This window comes from Cygnus olor, chromosome 1, assembly GCF_009769625.2.
Source record: "Cygnus olor isolate bCygOlo1 chromosome 1, bCygOlo1.pri.v2, whole genome shotgun sequence".
In the NCBI taxonomy this organism is placed as follows: domain Eukaryota; kingdom Metazoa; phylum Chordata; class Aves; order Anseriformes; family Anatidae; genus Cygnus; species Cygnus olor.
The window spans coordinates 178,486,705-178,501,628 of NC_049169.1; positions in this window are offsets into that span (position 1 = coordinate 178,486,705).

The following is a 14,924-nucleotide window of genomic DNA, read 5'->3' on the forward strand; positions in this document are numbered from 1 at the left end:
CTTGTCCACCAGCTGGAAAATCCTTGAGCAATGACTGAGGGTCCCCTCCCTGCTCGGCCAATGCTGGAGATGGGAGGGAGCCACAGAGTGGAGGAGATGGGCAAGCATCCATCAGGCAAAAATCATTGCTCTGAGCCAGAGTCCTTGTGGGCAAGCCAGCTTTCAGGTCTATTAAACTGATTTCTTCCTTCACCACCGTTTTTTAGGAGCTGCCTTAGCCTTCATGCAGCATGACTTAATCCGGTGCTTTTGATGTTCTCATAGATTCCACTCCTCGGACCTTGCTCCATGATCTCACCTCTCCACTGTCTCCTTTTCGCCTAATCTCTGTCTGACATGGAAGCAACTCTTTCCCAGCCCTCAGCCATGCTTGCCTTTCCATACATACCCTGACCAGCCTCTTCATACTTTCCAAACCCACCCTCAGTTCCCCAGCGATACCCCCTTGTGGGCAGGTCACCACCCTCAAGGGCACTGGGTGCAACAAGACATTTTGGGTGGCCATGTGTCATCTCATGCTACTTTAGGAGGTACTTCACAGCACAGCCCCATGATGGTGCAAGATGCTGTCCATGCGGTCCCACCGCCCCATGCCCCCAAAGAAAACCCAAGCAGAAATCCCAATCTACCCAACTGGTAGAAATCCCAAGGTGTACGTGTTCCTCCTAGAAGCAGGGTATTACCGTCCTCGGCCCCGTGCACAGAAAAGGACTGCAACGCACCACTTCTCACTGGAGGGAAGGCTGCCTGGAACATGAGCTCATGTTTTCCTAAAATAACCAGCAACCATGTGCTTAAACTTAACACCTGAGGCAAAGCAAGAGTCACCGTTAACACTGTGCAGCCTTCAAAACAGCCCGTGCGCGCGGCACGGCGTGAGCCAGAAGCACCGAGCGGCCAGCAGCTGTCCGAGGGTGACTAATGCCCCGCTGCTAAAAACAACTTCAAGAGGTTTTCCATGAGCAAATCTCATTACAGGTAGAGTATTGACTTTTCACCTGCTAAATACAAGAACTCCACTGTAATGCCCACACTGCCGGAATTTTTTTACCGACGCATGCCACAGCTGGTAAAGGAAACCTAGCTCTTTCATAAACAATGGCAGCATCTGATCCTTGTTAACACCATTTCCAAATGCCAAAAAAATCACCCCTCCAGTAGATTATGCGGGAGTGTGGAAATGAGGGTTAAGGATGTGTTGTAGACATGGCAGAGAAGACTGGAACGTGAAGTAAAATGCGTGCGTGGACATAAATGTCTAAAGTCCAAAGAAAAGTTGTAGAAAATAGTGTGCTGATATGGCTGCTCAGAGAAGCATGGTGTTACATCAGAATATGTGGTCCTGTCAAAAACACATAGCGCTCTCCAGCTTCACAAAAATCCAGCAAAATTCCCCAGAGCCTCATTTCAGCAAGAAAAAGTAAGAACGGCCACTGGTTCTCTTGGACTTAGCTAAGTCTCTGTCCCTTTGGATTCACAGGATCTCGCTGCTCCTCTTCCCAGGCCACCAGGCCTCCTTTTCATTGCTTCTTCTTCAGTGACCAAAAGCCACATCTCCAGCAAACTGAATGAACACGCAGCTCAGATCATAGAGGGGAGAAACGTACACAGTGTAAATTTCTGAACACGTTCAATTAATATCTCGCATAATCAGACTCCAAAAATTATGTTTCTGAGGTTTGGAGTTAAGTTAAACAGTTGAACTCTGTAATCCACTGTCTGAGACATGACATACTGTTTGCCAGCCCTGACTGTCCCTGACAGGTTGATTCATCTTATAAATCATTTGGTCTTCCAGATGAAATATACACCGATTTCATTTTGCTTACTTTATTTTAGGAGCAAGCAACCCACAGATGGGTGTGTCATAGTGCCTTCCCAATAGTGCTCCTAGGAACAATACTTTCCTTCCACAAGTGTTAATGAAAAGTAAAGAGAGAGATTTGCAATTGAAATGAGGCTACCTTGAGGAGCTGCCAAAATATATATGAATAAATTTCCCCATTAGCAGTGTTATACTTGCAGCTGAATTTTGTGGGAAACATATACATACCTCTTTCTGCTTTAGGAGATCCACCTTTCCACATCAGTATTTCCTATCGTAACTTTTGTTAAAATATCCAAACACGGTCCTGTGCAGCTACTATCACAAGGACTCTACCATGGATTTCCTCCAAGGAGGCTTTGCTTAAGTCATGCTGCTGTGAAGGCTATGAGCAATGGTAGAAGATGTGGCACTGGGAATGCAAGAGGAATGGACTGGTACAGGGCAGCTCATGGTGACCGTTGTCCTTGAGAAGACAGCCAAGCTTTGAAGACACTCAATATCTCTGTCCTGAGGACTCTGCAGCAGTTCAATGTGAAATGGATGGGCTGTCCTGGTCAGAAGAGAGGAAAACATAAATCTTCTAAACGGTTTTTTACTCCAGAGAAGGGTCAAAAAGTCCAGCATGGCAAAGAGGCAGGATTTCAACACCTTTGAAACAATTAATTCTAGTGTTCCCAAGAGATAAGAGACTGCCTTCAACTTATTTCTAATTAATTTACAAATTAGCCCACTGGCCCATAAAGAGCATCATGCACTAATTGAGCCCAGCTGCTTTATGGGAAAAGTCACAATGAAATCTGTAGATTACAGGTACCAAAAGGACACATCCTATCAGGACGTTATTCAAGTCCTGACTCAGTGCTCATTGACCCTGGATGTTAAAGCTAAGAACACACTCAGTCACAAAGAATTAAGCATTTACATCAGATCCTGGGGATATCCGAAGTTATAATCAATAGGAAAAAGAGGCAGTGCCATTAGTGCCAGTGGTTACCTGGGATTTGCATCTCATGTTGATGGAGAGCCATAGTTGAAGCTTTTCCCACAGTTGGAGCACTCGTAAGATCCTCTCCCATGTGGTTTCTAAGGAGGTATAAGCTTTCCCTGAGCTGGCACGATTACCTGTCTTTCCTCACTGAGGAACAGCTTATATTCATGAAACCTGTAGGCTATTTGTGAAACCTCCTCTCCTCTGCTTCAGGTGGCAGAGATCAGAGGCATTCAGGAGGTGCTGGAGGCAGGAGAGTGGACAGAGAGGGAGGGAGGCAGAGATTTGCACAGTCAGCCAGCACGCTGGTTGCATAAGCCTTGTATCCATGGGAAATTGCATTGAAACCTCGTTGGAAGAAATATAAACACGTAGCCTTTTAGGACTAAAGTCGTTTATGCAGAAATTTCCCCCATGGTCAGACTATTTCATAATTATCCATGCTGGGATGTCTTGCGTTTTCCTTTGAAGCATCTGGTTCTGGGCATGTCACCATTAGCCTGATCTAGCAGTTCCTATCCTTATATAATAACAAGCCGTTTCATGACTATTTCACACAAAATGTCTCTCTTTTTTTTTGCCCACTAAATGACCTGGAACTAGAACACAAACATTCTGTTTGCACAGTTTTACATAACATTTGCCATAGTTTTCACACAACGCTATTAAAGACTAATTTGTTTCTGTTCCCAGGCTGATGGAAAGCAGTTCTTTTGGTAGCTCTATTGCGTCAGTGTTCTTTGAAAATGTAAATAAAGATACTGAGATAAGACCTGTCCAACTACACAGCCCTTTTTCTCTTTATGTTTACTAGACACTTCAAGCTAAATAAAATTATTCTTTGCACTTGATCTGCCCAAGAACATGCTCGACTAATTGATAATCAAATTTCCTTTGATATCATGATCCCTCGCCAACATATTATTGCCACAAGCAGCATCTAAGAGGATCCACAGTAACATTTTTCAAGAAGGCATTCTGAAAAATGACTTAGGTTCCCAAGTACCACTTTGAAAAGCAATTTAGCTCCTTAGGAATGGGATTTTCAGGGAGATTTAGATTCTTGATCATTTAAAGGCCAGCTTGGAAAAAAAAAATGAGTTTCTACTTAGCAGACCTTTCAACAGCATTGCATTGGCAGCTTCTATTGATCTTGATGGAAATGCATCACCTGTTGAAATCTGACAATCTCACCAAGCACCCATCTTCACCTTTAGGGGTATAAAACACCTTTGCAATCTGATTTAAGGATGCTTTTCTCAACTGGCTTCATATCTTTCTCGCTGGGTGAAATATAGGAGTGTTTTCTCCACTTGGTTCCTTTTGGGTTGGTGAGTTGGAGGTCGTTTTGCACGGCAAGGGTTCCTGAATTTCCTGAATTTTCAGTAAAGACAGTTGTACTAAAAACAACTATTTTGCAAAACTGCCCTCTGTCTCTTTGGAAAAGATGGAGATATAACCCACTTAACATGCATACTAACCTCTGCATGTGCCCAATTTTGAAAGAGTAGGGAAATTAGTCAACCACAGGTTTACCTCTGATGCTGCAGGTACAGGATGGATCCAACCCTGTATTGGGTTGGACACCTTGGCTACACTGACATGTAGCCCCAAAGTATTTAAATAAGCCTAACAGTATGGATTCCTGAACTCAACTCATCAAATGACAGAGCCATGAAGCAGATGTGGTGGTAGAAGTTGCCTACAGATAAATAGAAAAAGGCATTGGCAATTTCTGTCTTCGCCTTTGTCTCTGCCTGCTTTGCTAGCTTCTTCCCTCCTGGGCTTTATTTCACCAGATGTTACATAAGGATCTTCCAGTCTCTGAAGATGGGAAATCCCTCCCTATCAGACATAAACGATGATGTTTTGGGGTTGCTGTTTAAACAACTGCTACAGTCCTTGAAGATTTGTACGTAGAATCCCAAGTAAACAGTGCCAAGGATCTCTAAGTGTAAAAATATGTGAGGAGAAAAGCAAGAAACACAGGAGAAATGGTTAAGAATCACGTCAGATTTTTATGAAGGCAGATCACAAGGCATATAACACAAAGTTACAAGTAGCCTTCAGAAGGCCACATGACCTATCTGCTGTTTATAGTACAATATGAAACTGCAAAGCCGCATTTCAAAGGGAACATTACATAGAGCAAATTGACTACTTGCCCAGTCAATCTTTCTTCTGACATTTCTTGTTTCCCTTTGCCCTCTCCCCAACTTTCACCTCACCCCATGAATTTTGATAAGCCTAAAGAAATGTCAATTTGGAACAGCTACCTCATGCTGGACCCCAGAATTCCTACCAAAAACACAAAGACCAGTCAGATAAGAAAAACGGAATATCAGTCACTGGTACAAGAACAAGGCCTCCTTCAAGGTGAGAGAGTATTTCAGGAGCCAGAGAGATGCCCCATAAACAGCTTGGCATCACACCCACTGTGGCGAGAGGTTTCTGGAGGCAGAGCAGCCCATAGGGGTGCCATGATCTCAAGATGCTGCTTGAAGCAACAGCCAGCCATCATCACCACTCCCCGGTATGGGCTGCTGATGGAAATGTGTTCAGAGGAGCCTGCCAAAACTTACCCAGAGTACAGACAGTTCACATTAAAATAAATAAATAGATAAATAACAGTAAAAATAAAATAAAATAAATTAAAAAAAAAAAAGATGAAAATGCTTAAAAAGATTTTGATGCAAACCTCCCCTTGAAATTGTGGACTATATGGACTTTATGAGGAGCTCAGCAGATGTCCAGCTCCAGCTCAGCAGAACAGGCTATCTGAGAGCTGCTCTGTCCAGCTCCAGCACAGGTATGCCAAGTGGGAAAGGGAAAGCCCCCATGCCTCATAGAGCCATGGATTTGTCAAGGGGATTGACTGATCTCTTCCCACCATGTCCCCTCCAGGAGTGGGTACCAACCCTGCCAAGGGTCTGGCAGCAGAAATCACTCCTTGCCTTGCGAAGCTGAGGCAAGGAATACCCCCACTCTTCCTTTCTTCTGTTCTTTGGAGGCTCAGGAGGATGGGGGCGAAGCCACCCCTTCCTGAGCATCACCATGCTCCCTGGGGAGGAAAGCATCTCCCACCAACATGGTGCCCTGGCAAGCAGTCATCCTCACCCGGCTTTATCCTGGTGTTTAATAAACATCCCAACAGCTGCTTGATGGTGTCAGCTGGGACAAAAGTACTGGACATTTTGAGTGCAATTTTACAGGGTCTGTGGCCTCCAACAATTCATTATTTCTTTAGCACATGCGGAGCCTGACCCCGTGCGCATTCTTCAAATCCCTTTGCTCTCTTCCCCTTCTTTTCCTGCTCGCAGAAAGGCCACAGGATGGAAAAAAAAATTATATCCAAGGGGAACTAGTATTAAATTATAAGTAGCAACAACCAGGCACTTCATCAGCACGAACACAGTATTCATAAATCTTTATCACCAGCAATTTTTTTACATATCTGGAATCCACTATACTGCAAATTAGTCCCATTTGTCCACTCAGTGCTAATGCCATTAAATTCAACCTCATTTGCCAAGCACGTGAGGCCAGAAATCCCTGGACTTGTTAATTTTTCAGATGAAAAAAAAAAAATTATCTTGATTCCTAAGCTAAATTTTTACGGAAAGAAATTGTATTGTAGCTAGAAACTACACCCTTGTAACTCTAAGGAAAATTAAGACCAGACCACCCTTTGTTTGGGTTGGCGCTGGTGGGCACTTTAACACCTGTGTTATTTTCTTATGCTCCGAGAACAGCCGCTCGTTCCTTTCCACTCCAACCCAATATTTTTCACCTCTGCCTCTGCCTGGGGTTGCCACAGAAATTTCAGCATGGCCGGGGTGACTGAATGTACAATTTCTCTCAGTTTCCCAGAGACTGTTCTGAAAAAAGGGGGTCCTTTTCTTTTACCCAGAAAGGTAACTTTAAGCACGGGCAAAATGTTCTGAAAGCTTGGCAATGCTGGCAAGAAAAAAAAAAAAAAACAGTTTTCCTGAAGCTGATTATTTTCTTTCCCTATTTCTACCAGTCCTACCACCACTTAATGCCCTGCAATTAATGGTTCCCTAATGAAATGTGACTTCTAATTTTAATTTTCCATTTTTGTATCTTAGTTGACTGTGGCTGTTAAAAAGTTCAGGTCTTCACCAAAGGGTCACTACAGGAAAAGATGAATATGAAACTGTCACAGAGCTGGTTAGAGCATAAGCACTGGTGTACATATTTGAGATGGGAAATTCAAGAATATGCATGCTGAAACTACACAGAAGACAAGAAAAAGATAAAAGAAGAAACAGCGCACCCTTTCCCATCTATTCTGCATCCTGTTTGGTGAGGAAACCTCTGTAGGGTCATGCAGGATGCCTTAAAATGGATATTGATCACAGATGCTGTGCAGCTAGAAGACTGAGCTTTGGTAACGAAGCATTTCACAGCCTCCTGTTGTGTTTAAGAGGGAAGACAGCTGTCAGAAGGTGACTGAGGATGCCATCAGGTAGGTGAGATGTGTATGGCTGCTGAGAACAACCACAGATAGCACATGTGAGAAAACTCCTCTTGAAAAGGAAACCCTCTTCCCTAGGGGTATGGCCAACTCCAGCAACCAGAGTTAAGACACCCTGCTGCCCACTGCCAGCCCTGTTTTGTTCCCAGCTCTTGAGCACCTCTAAAACACAATGCAGGTTTACACCGTACCCAGCACTGCCCTGACGCATCTCCAAGCCAGACATCCTCTGTGCAAGCAGCTGGCATGCAATTTGGCATAACCATAAAAAGATTTTAGCCTGCTGCTCGGCGACTGCCAGCCACAATGGGAAGGGGGACAAAGACCCAAGGGGCTGCTTGGGAAATCCTCTCTCCATCCTGCCAGCCACCGGGCCGCAGCATCGCCCCTGCTCTGCCTCCCATCCCCGATCCTCCGCGGGCAGCTGTGGCGGGGAGGTCAGCTGGCAGGCAGATGGGGGGCAGGTGGCTTCAAAGGAGCTGCCAGCCACTTCCCAATCCCAACACAGGCCTCAAAAAGGGGCGGGTCCTCCTGGCAGCTCCATGGGCCACGGGGGGGTTTGTGTAAGAAGGGGAGCACGGTGGGTGGAAGACTGGGGAGACACAGGGCAGCTCCCCAGTGGTGGTGCCCACCTGGGCACCAAAAGCAACGCCCCTCCCTGTGCAACAGGCGAGGCCAAGCATTGCCCATCCTTCTCCAGGATCATTTTTTTATCAGGTAATTCATGCAAAATACGAGCCGTGGGGAGGATCATCCAGCCCTGAGATTTGGGGCATTTAGTAGAAAACCTCAGCGTGCGCACCATGTAGCCCATAACTTTCTCCTACAACAACCCAAACCCATCCATCCACCAGCTCCCTGTGCCCCGGGGATGCTGGACCCCACCACCAGCACCAGCAGGGCTCGGTGACCCTGGTACAGCATGGACAGCCCGACCTGGCTGCCGCTCACACCACCCCAGGGCCATCTGCTTTGCGGCACATTTCCCTGCTGACACCAGGGCTGCGCTCCAAGGGCCGTGCCTTTGGTAAGTATTTTTGCAGCAATAAAGCAGCATTTTCACTGGGCAAAGCTGCACTTTAATAGTAAGTGGAGAGGACTGTTAAAAGCTGCAGCAGGCCCCGTTTGGCGCCAGACATTTCTTTTTTCTTTTTTTTTTTTTTTCTCCTCCATGTGTACCACATATGCAAGTACAGCTGAGAAGCTGACACAGAAATTTAAGGAAAAAAAAATGGAGAGAGAGAGAGAAACCTCTGAAGCTGCCCTGAGAAGGATGTTCTGGGCTTTTTAACTCTGCTTTTGCAAGAGCTGCAGAGACCCCAGAGATCTCCTATGTCTGCACTTTTGAATTCCCTCCTTGCAGGTAATTAATAAAACAGACAACTGTGATGGGGTTGTAGGGGTGAGAGCTTCCTCTCCTTGTGGCCTCCCTCTCCACAGCCAACGTGCTATTTGGTGTTTTGGTCCTGTGCCTCCATGGCAGACAGTGCATGGGCAGGTGGAGCCCAAAAATACCAGCCACCCTTTGCATGGGTTTGCATCACCATGATGGGTTTGGGACAGCAGAGCTGGTCTCCAATGGGTCTCCCAACCCAGCACCTCATGCAGCCCGTCCACTTCCATAAGCCTTGGGACACCACCTGCTCTTACCCTCAAGAGTTCCTCCGAGCAGAGAGGAGGGCAGGAGGTGGCCCGGGGCCCAAACCCACCTCCAGGCTGGATTTTACGACCCAGGTACAGACACAGAAGTGACAGGGAAGTCACTCTCATGAGCTCCTTCTTGAGTCTCGGCTGAAGAATTCATCGCCCTTGGGTTCATGTGTGGCATTTGGATGGGCATGTCTGTGTCCTTTGCTCCCTGCTGTTCATGGGCAATACTAAATAGCTTTTCTTCATATGGCCATGTGAAAGCTGCCATGAAATAATCTCTGCACATGTGCAAACATTCCTCAGCCTCCTTTCTTTTAGGATCTGAAGCACCCTATATCCTCATATCCTCACCACCTTGGTTTGTAACCCAAGATAAGTTATTTAAGTAGAAAGTACGAGGAATACATGCATTTCTTTGTTTTAGCTCTCTTGTCATCCTGGAGAACTCTTTGGGGTTGGTGAGATCCTTGCAGGTATCCAAAATCCTCCTTTTGAAACCTCTGGCTTGCTCATCAAGTCTCCATACAAAAAGTGCCCTGCAAAGTGCCCTGACTCACTTTGCACTAATGGTCATGCAGCTAATGAGTTCCACTCTTGTTTGCTGTGCCCTCCAGCTTTACAACTCCTCTAGCACGGCCTTGAAAGTATTTGGTTTCAATGGTGTTCAGCACTATCACTGTGCCAGACCCTAACTAGGAAAATCAGACAAAGCAAGGGCATCTGTAATATTTCCACTCACTTTACAGCTAAGCCCAGAGAAATTACGGGGAGACCTTAGCACGCTACTTAAAAGGACACAAACTGTAGCATGAAAAGCTTTTTGTAAAAAAAAAAAAAAAAAGCCACCGAGGATGCCTCCTTCCCCTGCGGAAATGCTGAACGAGGAGCAGGTGAGAAAAGGAGATTCATGGCAAGGAGCAGAGCTGAGGAGTGATGGATTTAGGCAGCGAGCTGTGACAGGGAAAGGTATTTTTCACAGGTTAACCTATTACCTACTGAAAAACATCATTTTTCATCCTTTTTGACCTTTGCTTACACTTCAGCAGAACAATGATGTAGTAGATGATTCTCCTGCAGAGAATGAGTTTTCTTCATAAAAATGCCGCGCCATAATAAACTCTCTGCTTTATGGCATTTAAGTTACTTTTTCTATGGGGAAAGTTAGGCAAAATATTCAAAAACCTACAACAGTGAATACCATTTTTGTAGCTTCTAGGAGTCTTCCTTGAGCAGAATTCACTATAGCATTCTGTAGGGTAGATGAAGGTAAAAAACGTTGTTTTTCTATTGAATCCTTTAGGACATCTGCCAAACCTCTTGAACACGATTAGTCTTTGGGAGACCCGGATGTAGCCGAGTTTAGTCGTACTGCCCAAAATGATGCTCTAGGATCACTCCAGGGCTGTTACCGTGTGTCTGCCAGACAATGGAGCTGATATGAATTCGCCGTTAATTGGAGAGCGGGGCTTGGCGTGCACCAGACTAAGTAATTTACTCCCAAAGTGCTGTTATTATGGCTGTAGTCTGCATTTGGTTGCCAGGAGACCATCCTTATCAATGATTCAAGTTTTCTCCTGATAGCAGGGTAAGTGGAGAGCACCTTTATTTTTCTCTCAGCAGTTGTCAGGAGAAACTATTTTATAAAAATCGCTGCAAAGGGAAGAAGCGTCGCTCCACGGCCAGGCAATGGTTGAGCTGGCGTGTTGGGTTAGGTAGGAGGGGTACGTTATCCCAAAGGACCAAAAGTTATTTTAGAAAACAGTATTTAGCAGGGCAGCCTTCGAAGCCCTATTGTTCTGCCGGGGGAAGAGGAGGAAAAAAAGTTTCCCATCGAGTGGGAAGGCATATCTGTCAAAGAGCATATCTAACAAGCAACAAATGCTAAGAAGAAGGTCTCTGTAATGTTTCATTAAAACCACAGACACATTACCGATGTGGACTTCGGGCTGCAACTCATTAGTAAATGAATTCTATCTGTGACAGCCTTGTCAAACCCGAGCTTTACTGATTACATTTGGCTTTTAGGCAGTAACCCCCAGGGAAAGTGATTTATTTCAGCACTTGATGACTTACTCCATAGATGGTGGCGATAATGACATTATCTTGACATAGGTTAGCATTTATTGGCCTCTTGGAAGGAGCGAGTGTTCAAGGGGGATTTAAACGAGGACAGGAGGGAAGCCAGGCACATTGGTGCGAGGATATTTAGAAATGCTTGGGGAGCACGGCCCACCTGTAGTAGCAAAGTGTTTTACAAAGGTGGGATCTGCTCTACACCTTTTGTGGGCCAAAGCAGAGGTGGACAGATCGGAGCTGCCAGCACCAGAACAACCCAGAAGTCCAGGTAGAAGAAGCCAGAATAACTCCTTGAAGTCCAGATATTAATCCTGCTGAAGGAATTCATGCTTCAGCTTCACACACCTGCTGGGATAATTCACGCCGTTCAGACCTGGTGGCCCAGACACTGAATGCCCTTCTCACCCAGCACAGCAGGAAGATCCCAGGTTCTTCCAATTTGAGCTATGAAGATGCTCTCTGTGGTGCAGGGGGCAAAGTCTGAGCCTAGGCTGTTTGGAAACCCCTCTGTTTAGGAAGTCTTTAACCAGCTTAAGAAAAATTGAACCGGGATCCACAGATGCTTGATAACCCCTTAACAGATGCCAAGGGTGCCTATGAAGGTTTCTGTCGTCATCCACCTGGCCTGGCAAGGCTCCTTCTGCTCATGGAAGTGCAGAGTGAGCCACCTTGGGTCTGCCATGGCCATAAAACTGAAGCATTAGTGCATGTGAGGACGGATGCACTCACAATCTCTAAGACAACATCACACTCTCAATTCATCTCTGAAGACAACAGAGCAAAAACTTACTCTGCGGCAGCAGCATCTGCAGGCCCTTGTGCAAATTCAGGTGATGGTTTTATGTCTGCTGAAATTGTTCTGTCAATTTTCACTTGAGAATATGTCTTTCGGAGGGCAGTGAACATGCACCGTGTCATACTGATCCAGCATTGCCCGAGCTGGAGCAGTGAAAGCGAGAACAGCTTATCTTTTTCAGTAATTAACTCTAATCTGAGAAGACGTAGGTGAGTAATTGCAAGAATAAAGGCTATTACACTCCCAAGTAGTAAAATGTAATTTGCTTTTTTTCAGCTCCAGTGTTCGGTTGGACCACTAAGTTGCTTCTGTTGCAAATCAGAAGTGTAATATAATTAAATATCAAATATGCTGTTACTGTTTTTAAGGTAATCGCACCTTTTAATATCCCAAGCAACATCACACCAACTGAGTTTGAGATAGAACATGCAAAAATTTAATTACGATTTTTAGGGAGGCATCTAAACCCCAGGCAGCAAATGACAGGATTTTAGAAAATCACATTTTCTTTATGGAAAGAGGAGTAGGCTAGTACAAGATTTCGAGGGACAGCACGCAAGCAAGCCCCTGCTGGGCACCAGCTCCTGCGCTCCCAGGAAGGTTGTCTAGAGAGCAGCTCAGCTTGCGAAGTAGTCGAAAGTGCCCTGTGTGAATTAAAATAAAAACTATAAGGCTAAATGAAGTGAATTGTTTAGCTATAAGGCTAAATTAATGAATAGTGCAGAGAATAATACTTTTCACCATGTAGCCGTATTAATATTAATTTCCGCACACACTGGTGAGACTCGAAAACAACACGGGCCAGAGCCACTGGCAATACGTGGCTGCTGTGCCATTCCCAGCCTGCCTGTGCTGAGGACAATGCAAAATATGATTTTATCAAGCTTTCCTTCTAATTTCATGGCACTCGGCAGTGTTTGTGACTGCGCACAATGGGAGGCACCAGGCCAGAGCCTGCGCTGGCACAAGCGGGGTTTGTTCCATTGGCCCCAGCAGAGCCACGCTGATTTACACCAGCTGAAATCCAACCCCTAACTTCTGCCTCGGAAGGATTAAGCCTTAATTACTTCTTTATGTTTGACCCACGGCGCGGGGATATCCCAGCATCGCCAACCCCAGGGTACCCATCTCTCGGATGCAGTAAACATCCCCATCCATGCCAACCCCACCGCAGCAGCTTGGCGAAAAGCACAAGTTGTGCACCAGACTGATGGACCAAAATAAGGTTATATGCCAGGGATTTTGGAGCCATGAGGTGCTCCTGGGGCTCCACAGTGCCCACCCTGGTGGGGGCAGCTTTCATGCCCAGCCCCACCGGACAGTGGCCCCCAAAAACCCAGCTGGGAACGTGCCCTATAGGGAAGAGGGGTTTGACCCCTCTGAGGGGTTGTGATCCTCCTGCTTGAGGGGTCATCCCCTGTGCTGGCTGTGCTGGAGGAGGGCTCTTGCCTGCCTAGCAGCTCCATGAGTGTGTTTTGTGCACCCTGAAAATTTCCAAAGCTATGAGCAAGAGGGAGGCAGGGAGCACTTTCCAGGGGACGCTTTAACCCCCAGGTCCTGCTGCCCGGAGATTTCTGCCCTATGGTCAGAGACTTGATGCAGGCCCTCTGAGGATGTCAGAAAGCAAATCATTAGGGGATTTAGAGGTTAAAGCACAGACACCTCAGATTGTTTTCATCTGCCAGCATTGAGCAGCGGCCTGCCCAGTTCCCAGCATGATCCATTGCCCATGGGAAGCACTGCTGAATGAGGACACGTCGCCACGCTGTCCTGCACTCACTGCAGCTTGACAAATGCTTATAAGCAGCATCTTACATAGAGCCCATTGTAGGGATCGTGCCTCAAGGCTATGTCCTTTCTTTCCAAGCAGAAGAGGCTGAAAGCATGCATGGAAACTATTTCTCGCTGGGCACATTGGTGCAGAGAAATCCTAAGGCCTTTTCCCTGTGCTTTTCAGCCTGGACACCTTCACTTACACTTCTCTCAGCCTTATGGCTTTTGAGACTATTAAGATGACTTAAGGCACCTGCTGGTGAGCAATTTGCAGTAGAGGGATTTTTTTCTGGCCCCAGGTTAAACAGACCCCTGGTGATGTTGCTGCAGAGCAGGACAGAAGGACATGCAACACAAAATGCACAGCATTTCCCCCTGCACAACCCACAACAAGGCAGTGTGCTTGGGAAATCCTACTTCTAGCAAAGTGAATGGCCAACTTGCTTCAACAGCATAAAGGTTTTATCTCGATATTTATTTTTCTATAAATAAATAGCATTCTGTGATGTGAAGAACAGTGGTGGCTGGGCTTGTTTTGCAGAGCATAGCTGGGTATGCCACGATGCCTGCCTTCCACATAGGCACAAAGCAGTGGCTTGGGTATCATTGTTTTAAAATCTCGTGTTGCTAAGCTGTACCTACATGGAGCTGTTTTCACTGTGGCCCTTCACTTGGAGACTTGCTGAAAAGCAGCTGTTACCCCCAAGGTATATATCCTTACATCTCTGAAGAGACTACGCCGGTTCATTAATTTTGTCATTTCATCTGGGAAGGATCAAATCTGGAAACTTTTTTTTTTTTCTCGTGTTCTCCTTAACTCGGTAATTACACTGCCTGTGAGAAAACAGAACAGAAAGGAAATTGCTTCTAAAGGACATGGTAATAAACGTGTCCTGTATATCACTCTCGGTGGGTTGTGTTTATTATTAACCTGGAGAAGCCTCGAGCCCAGACATGGGAGCACGGCAGGCAGGTTTCCCTGGGAGCACAGCCCCAGACTGCACTTTATTGCCCCGTGTCTGTGCCACGGGAACCAGCCCCTGTGGCAGACCTTATTAGCCCAGCCAGGGAGCTGGGAATCTTACTGCTGCCCACATTTCTCTGCAAGGAGCTCCCTGATGTGTTCCCCTTTGCTAATTTCCACTAATGGATGATCCGGCTAATTTTAATTAAACCGCTATATACTGGGAATAACTCCTCTGGCTTCACGTTAATGCCAGCTAATAGAGAAAATCTGGCTTGCAGAGCCTCATCCTTGGAAGTTGTCAGCTTCAGTTGTTCAGCTGAACTCCAGCACCTGGGTAGATCAACCTTA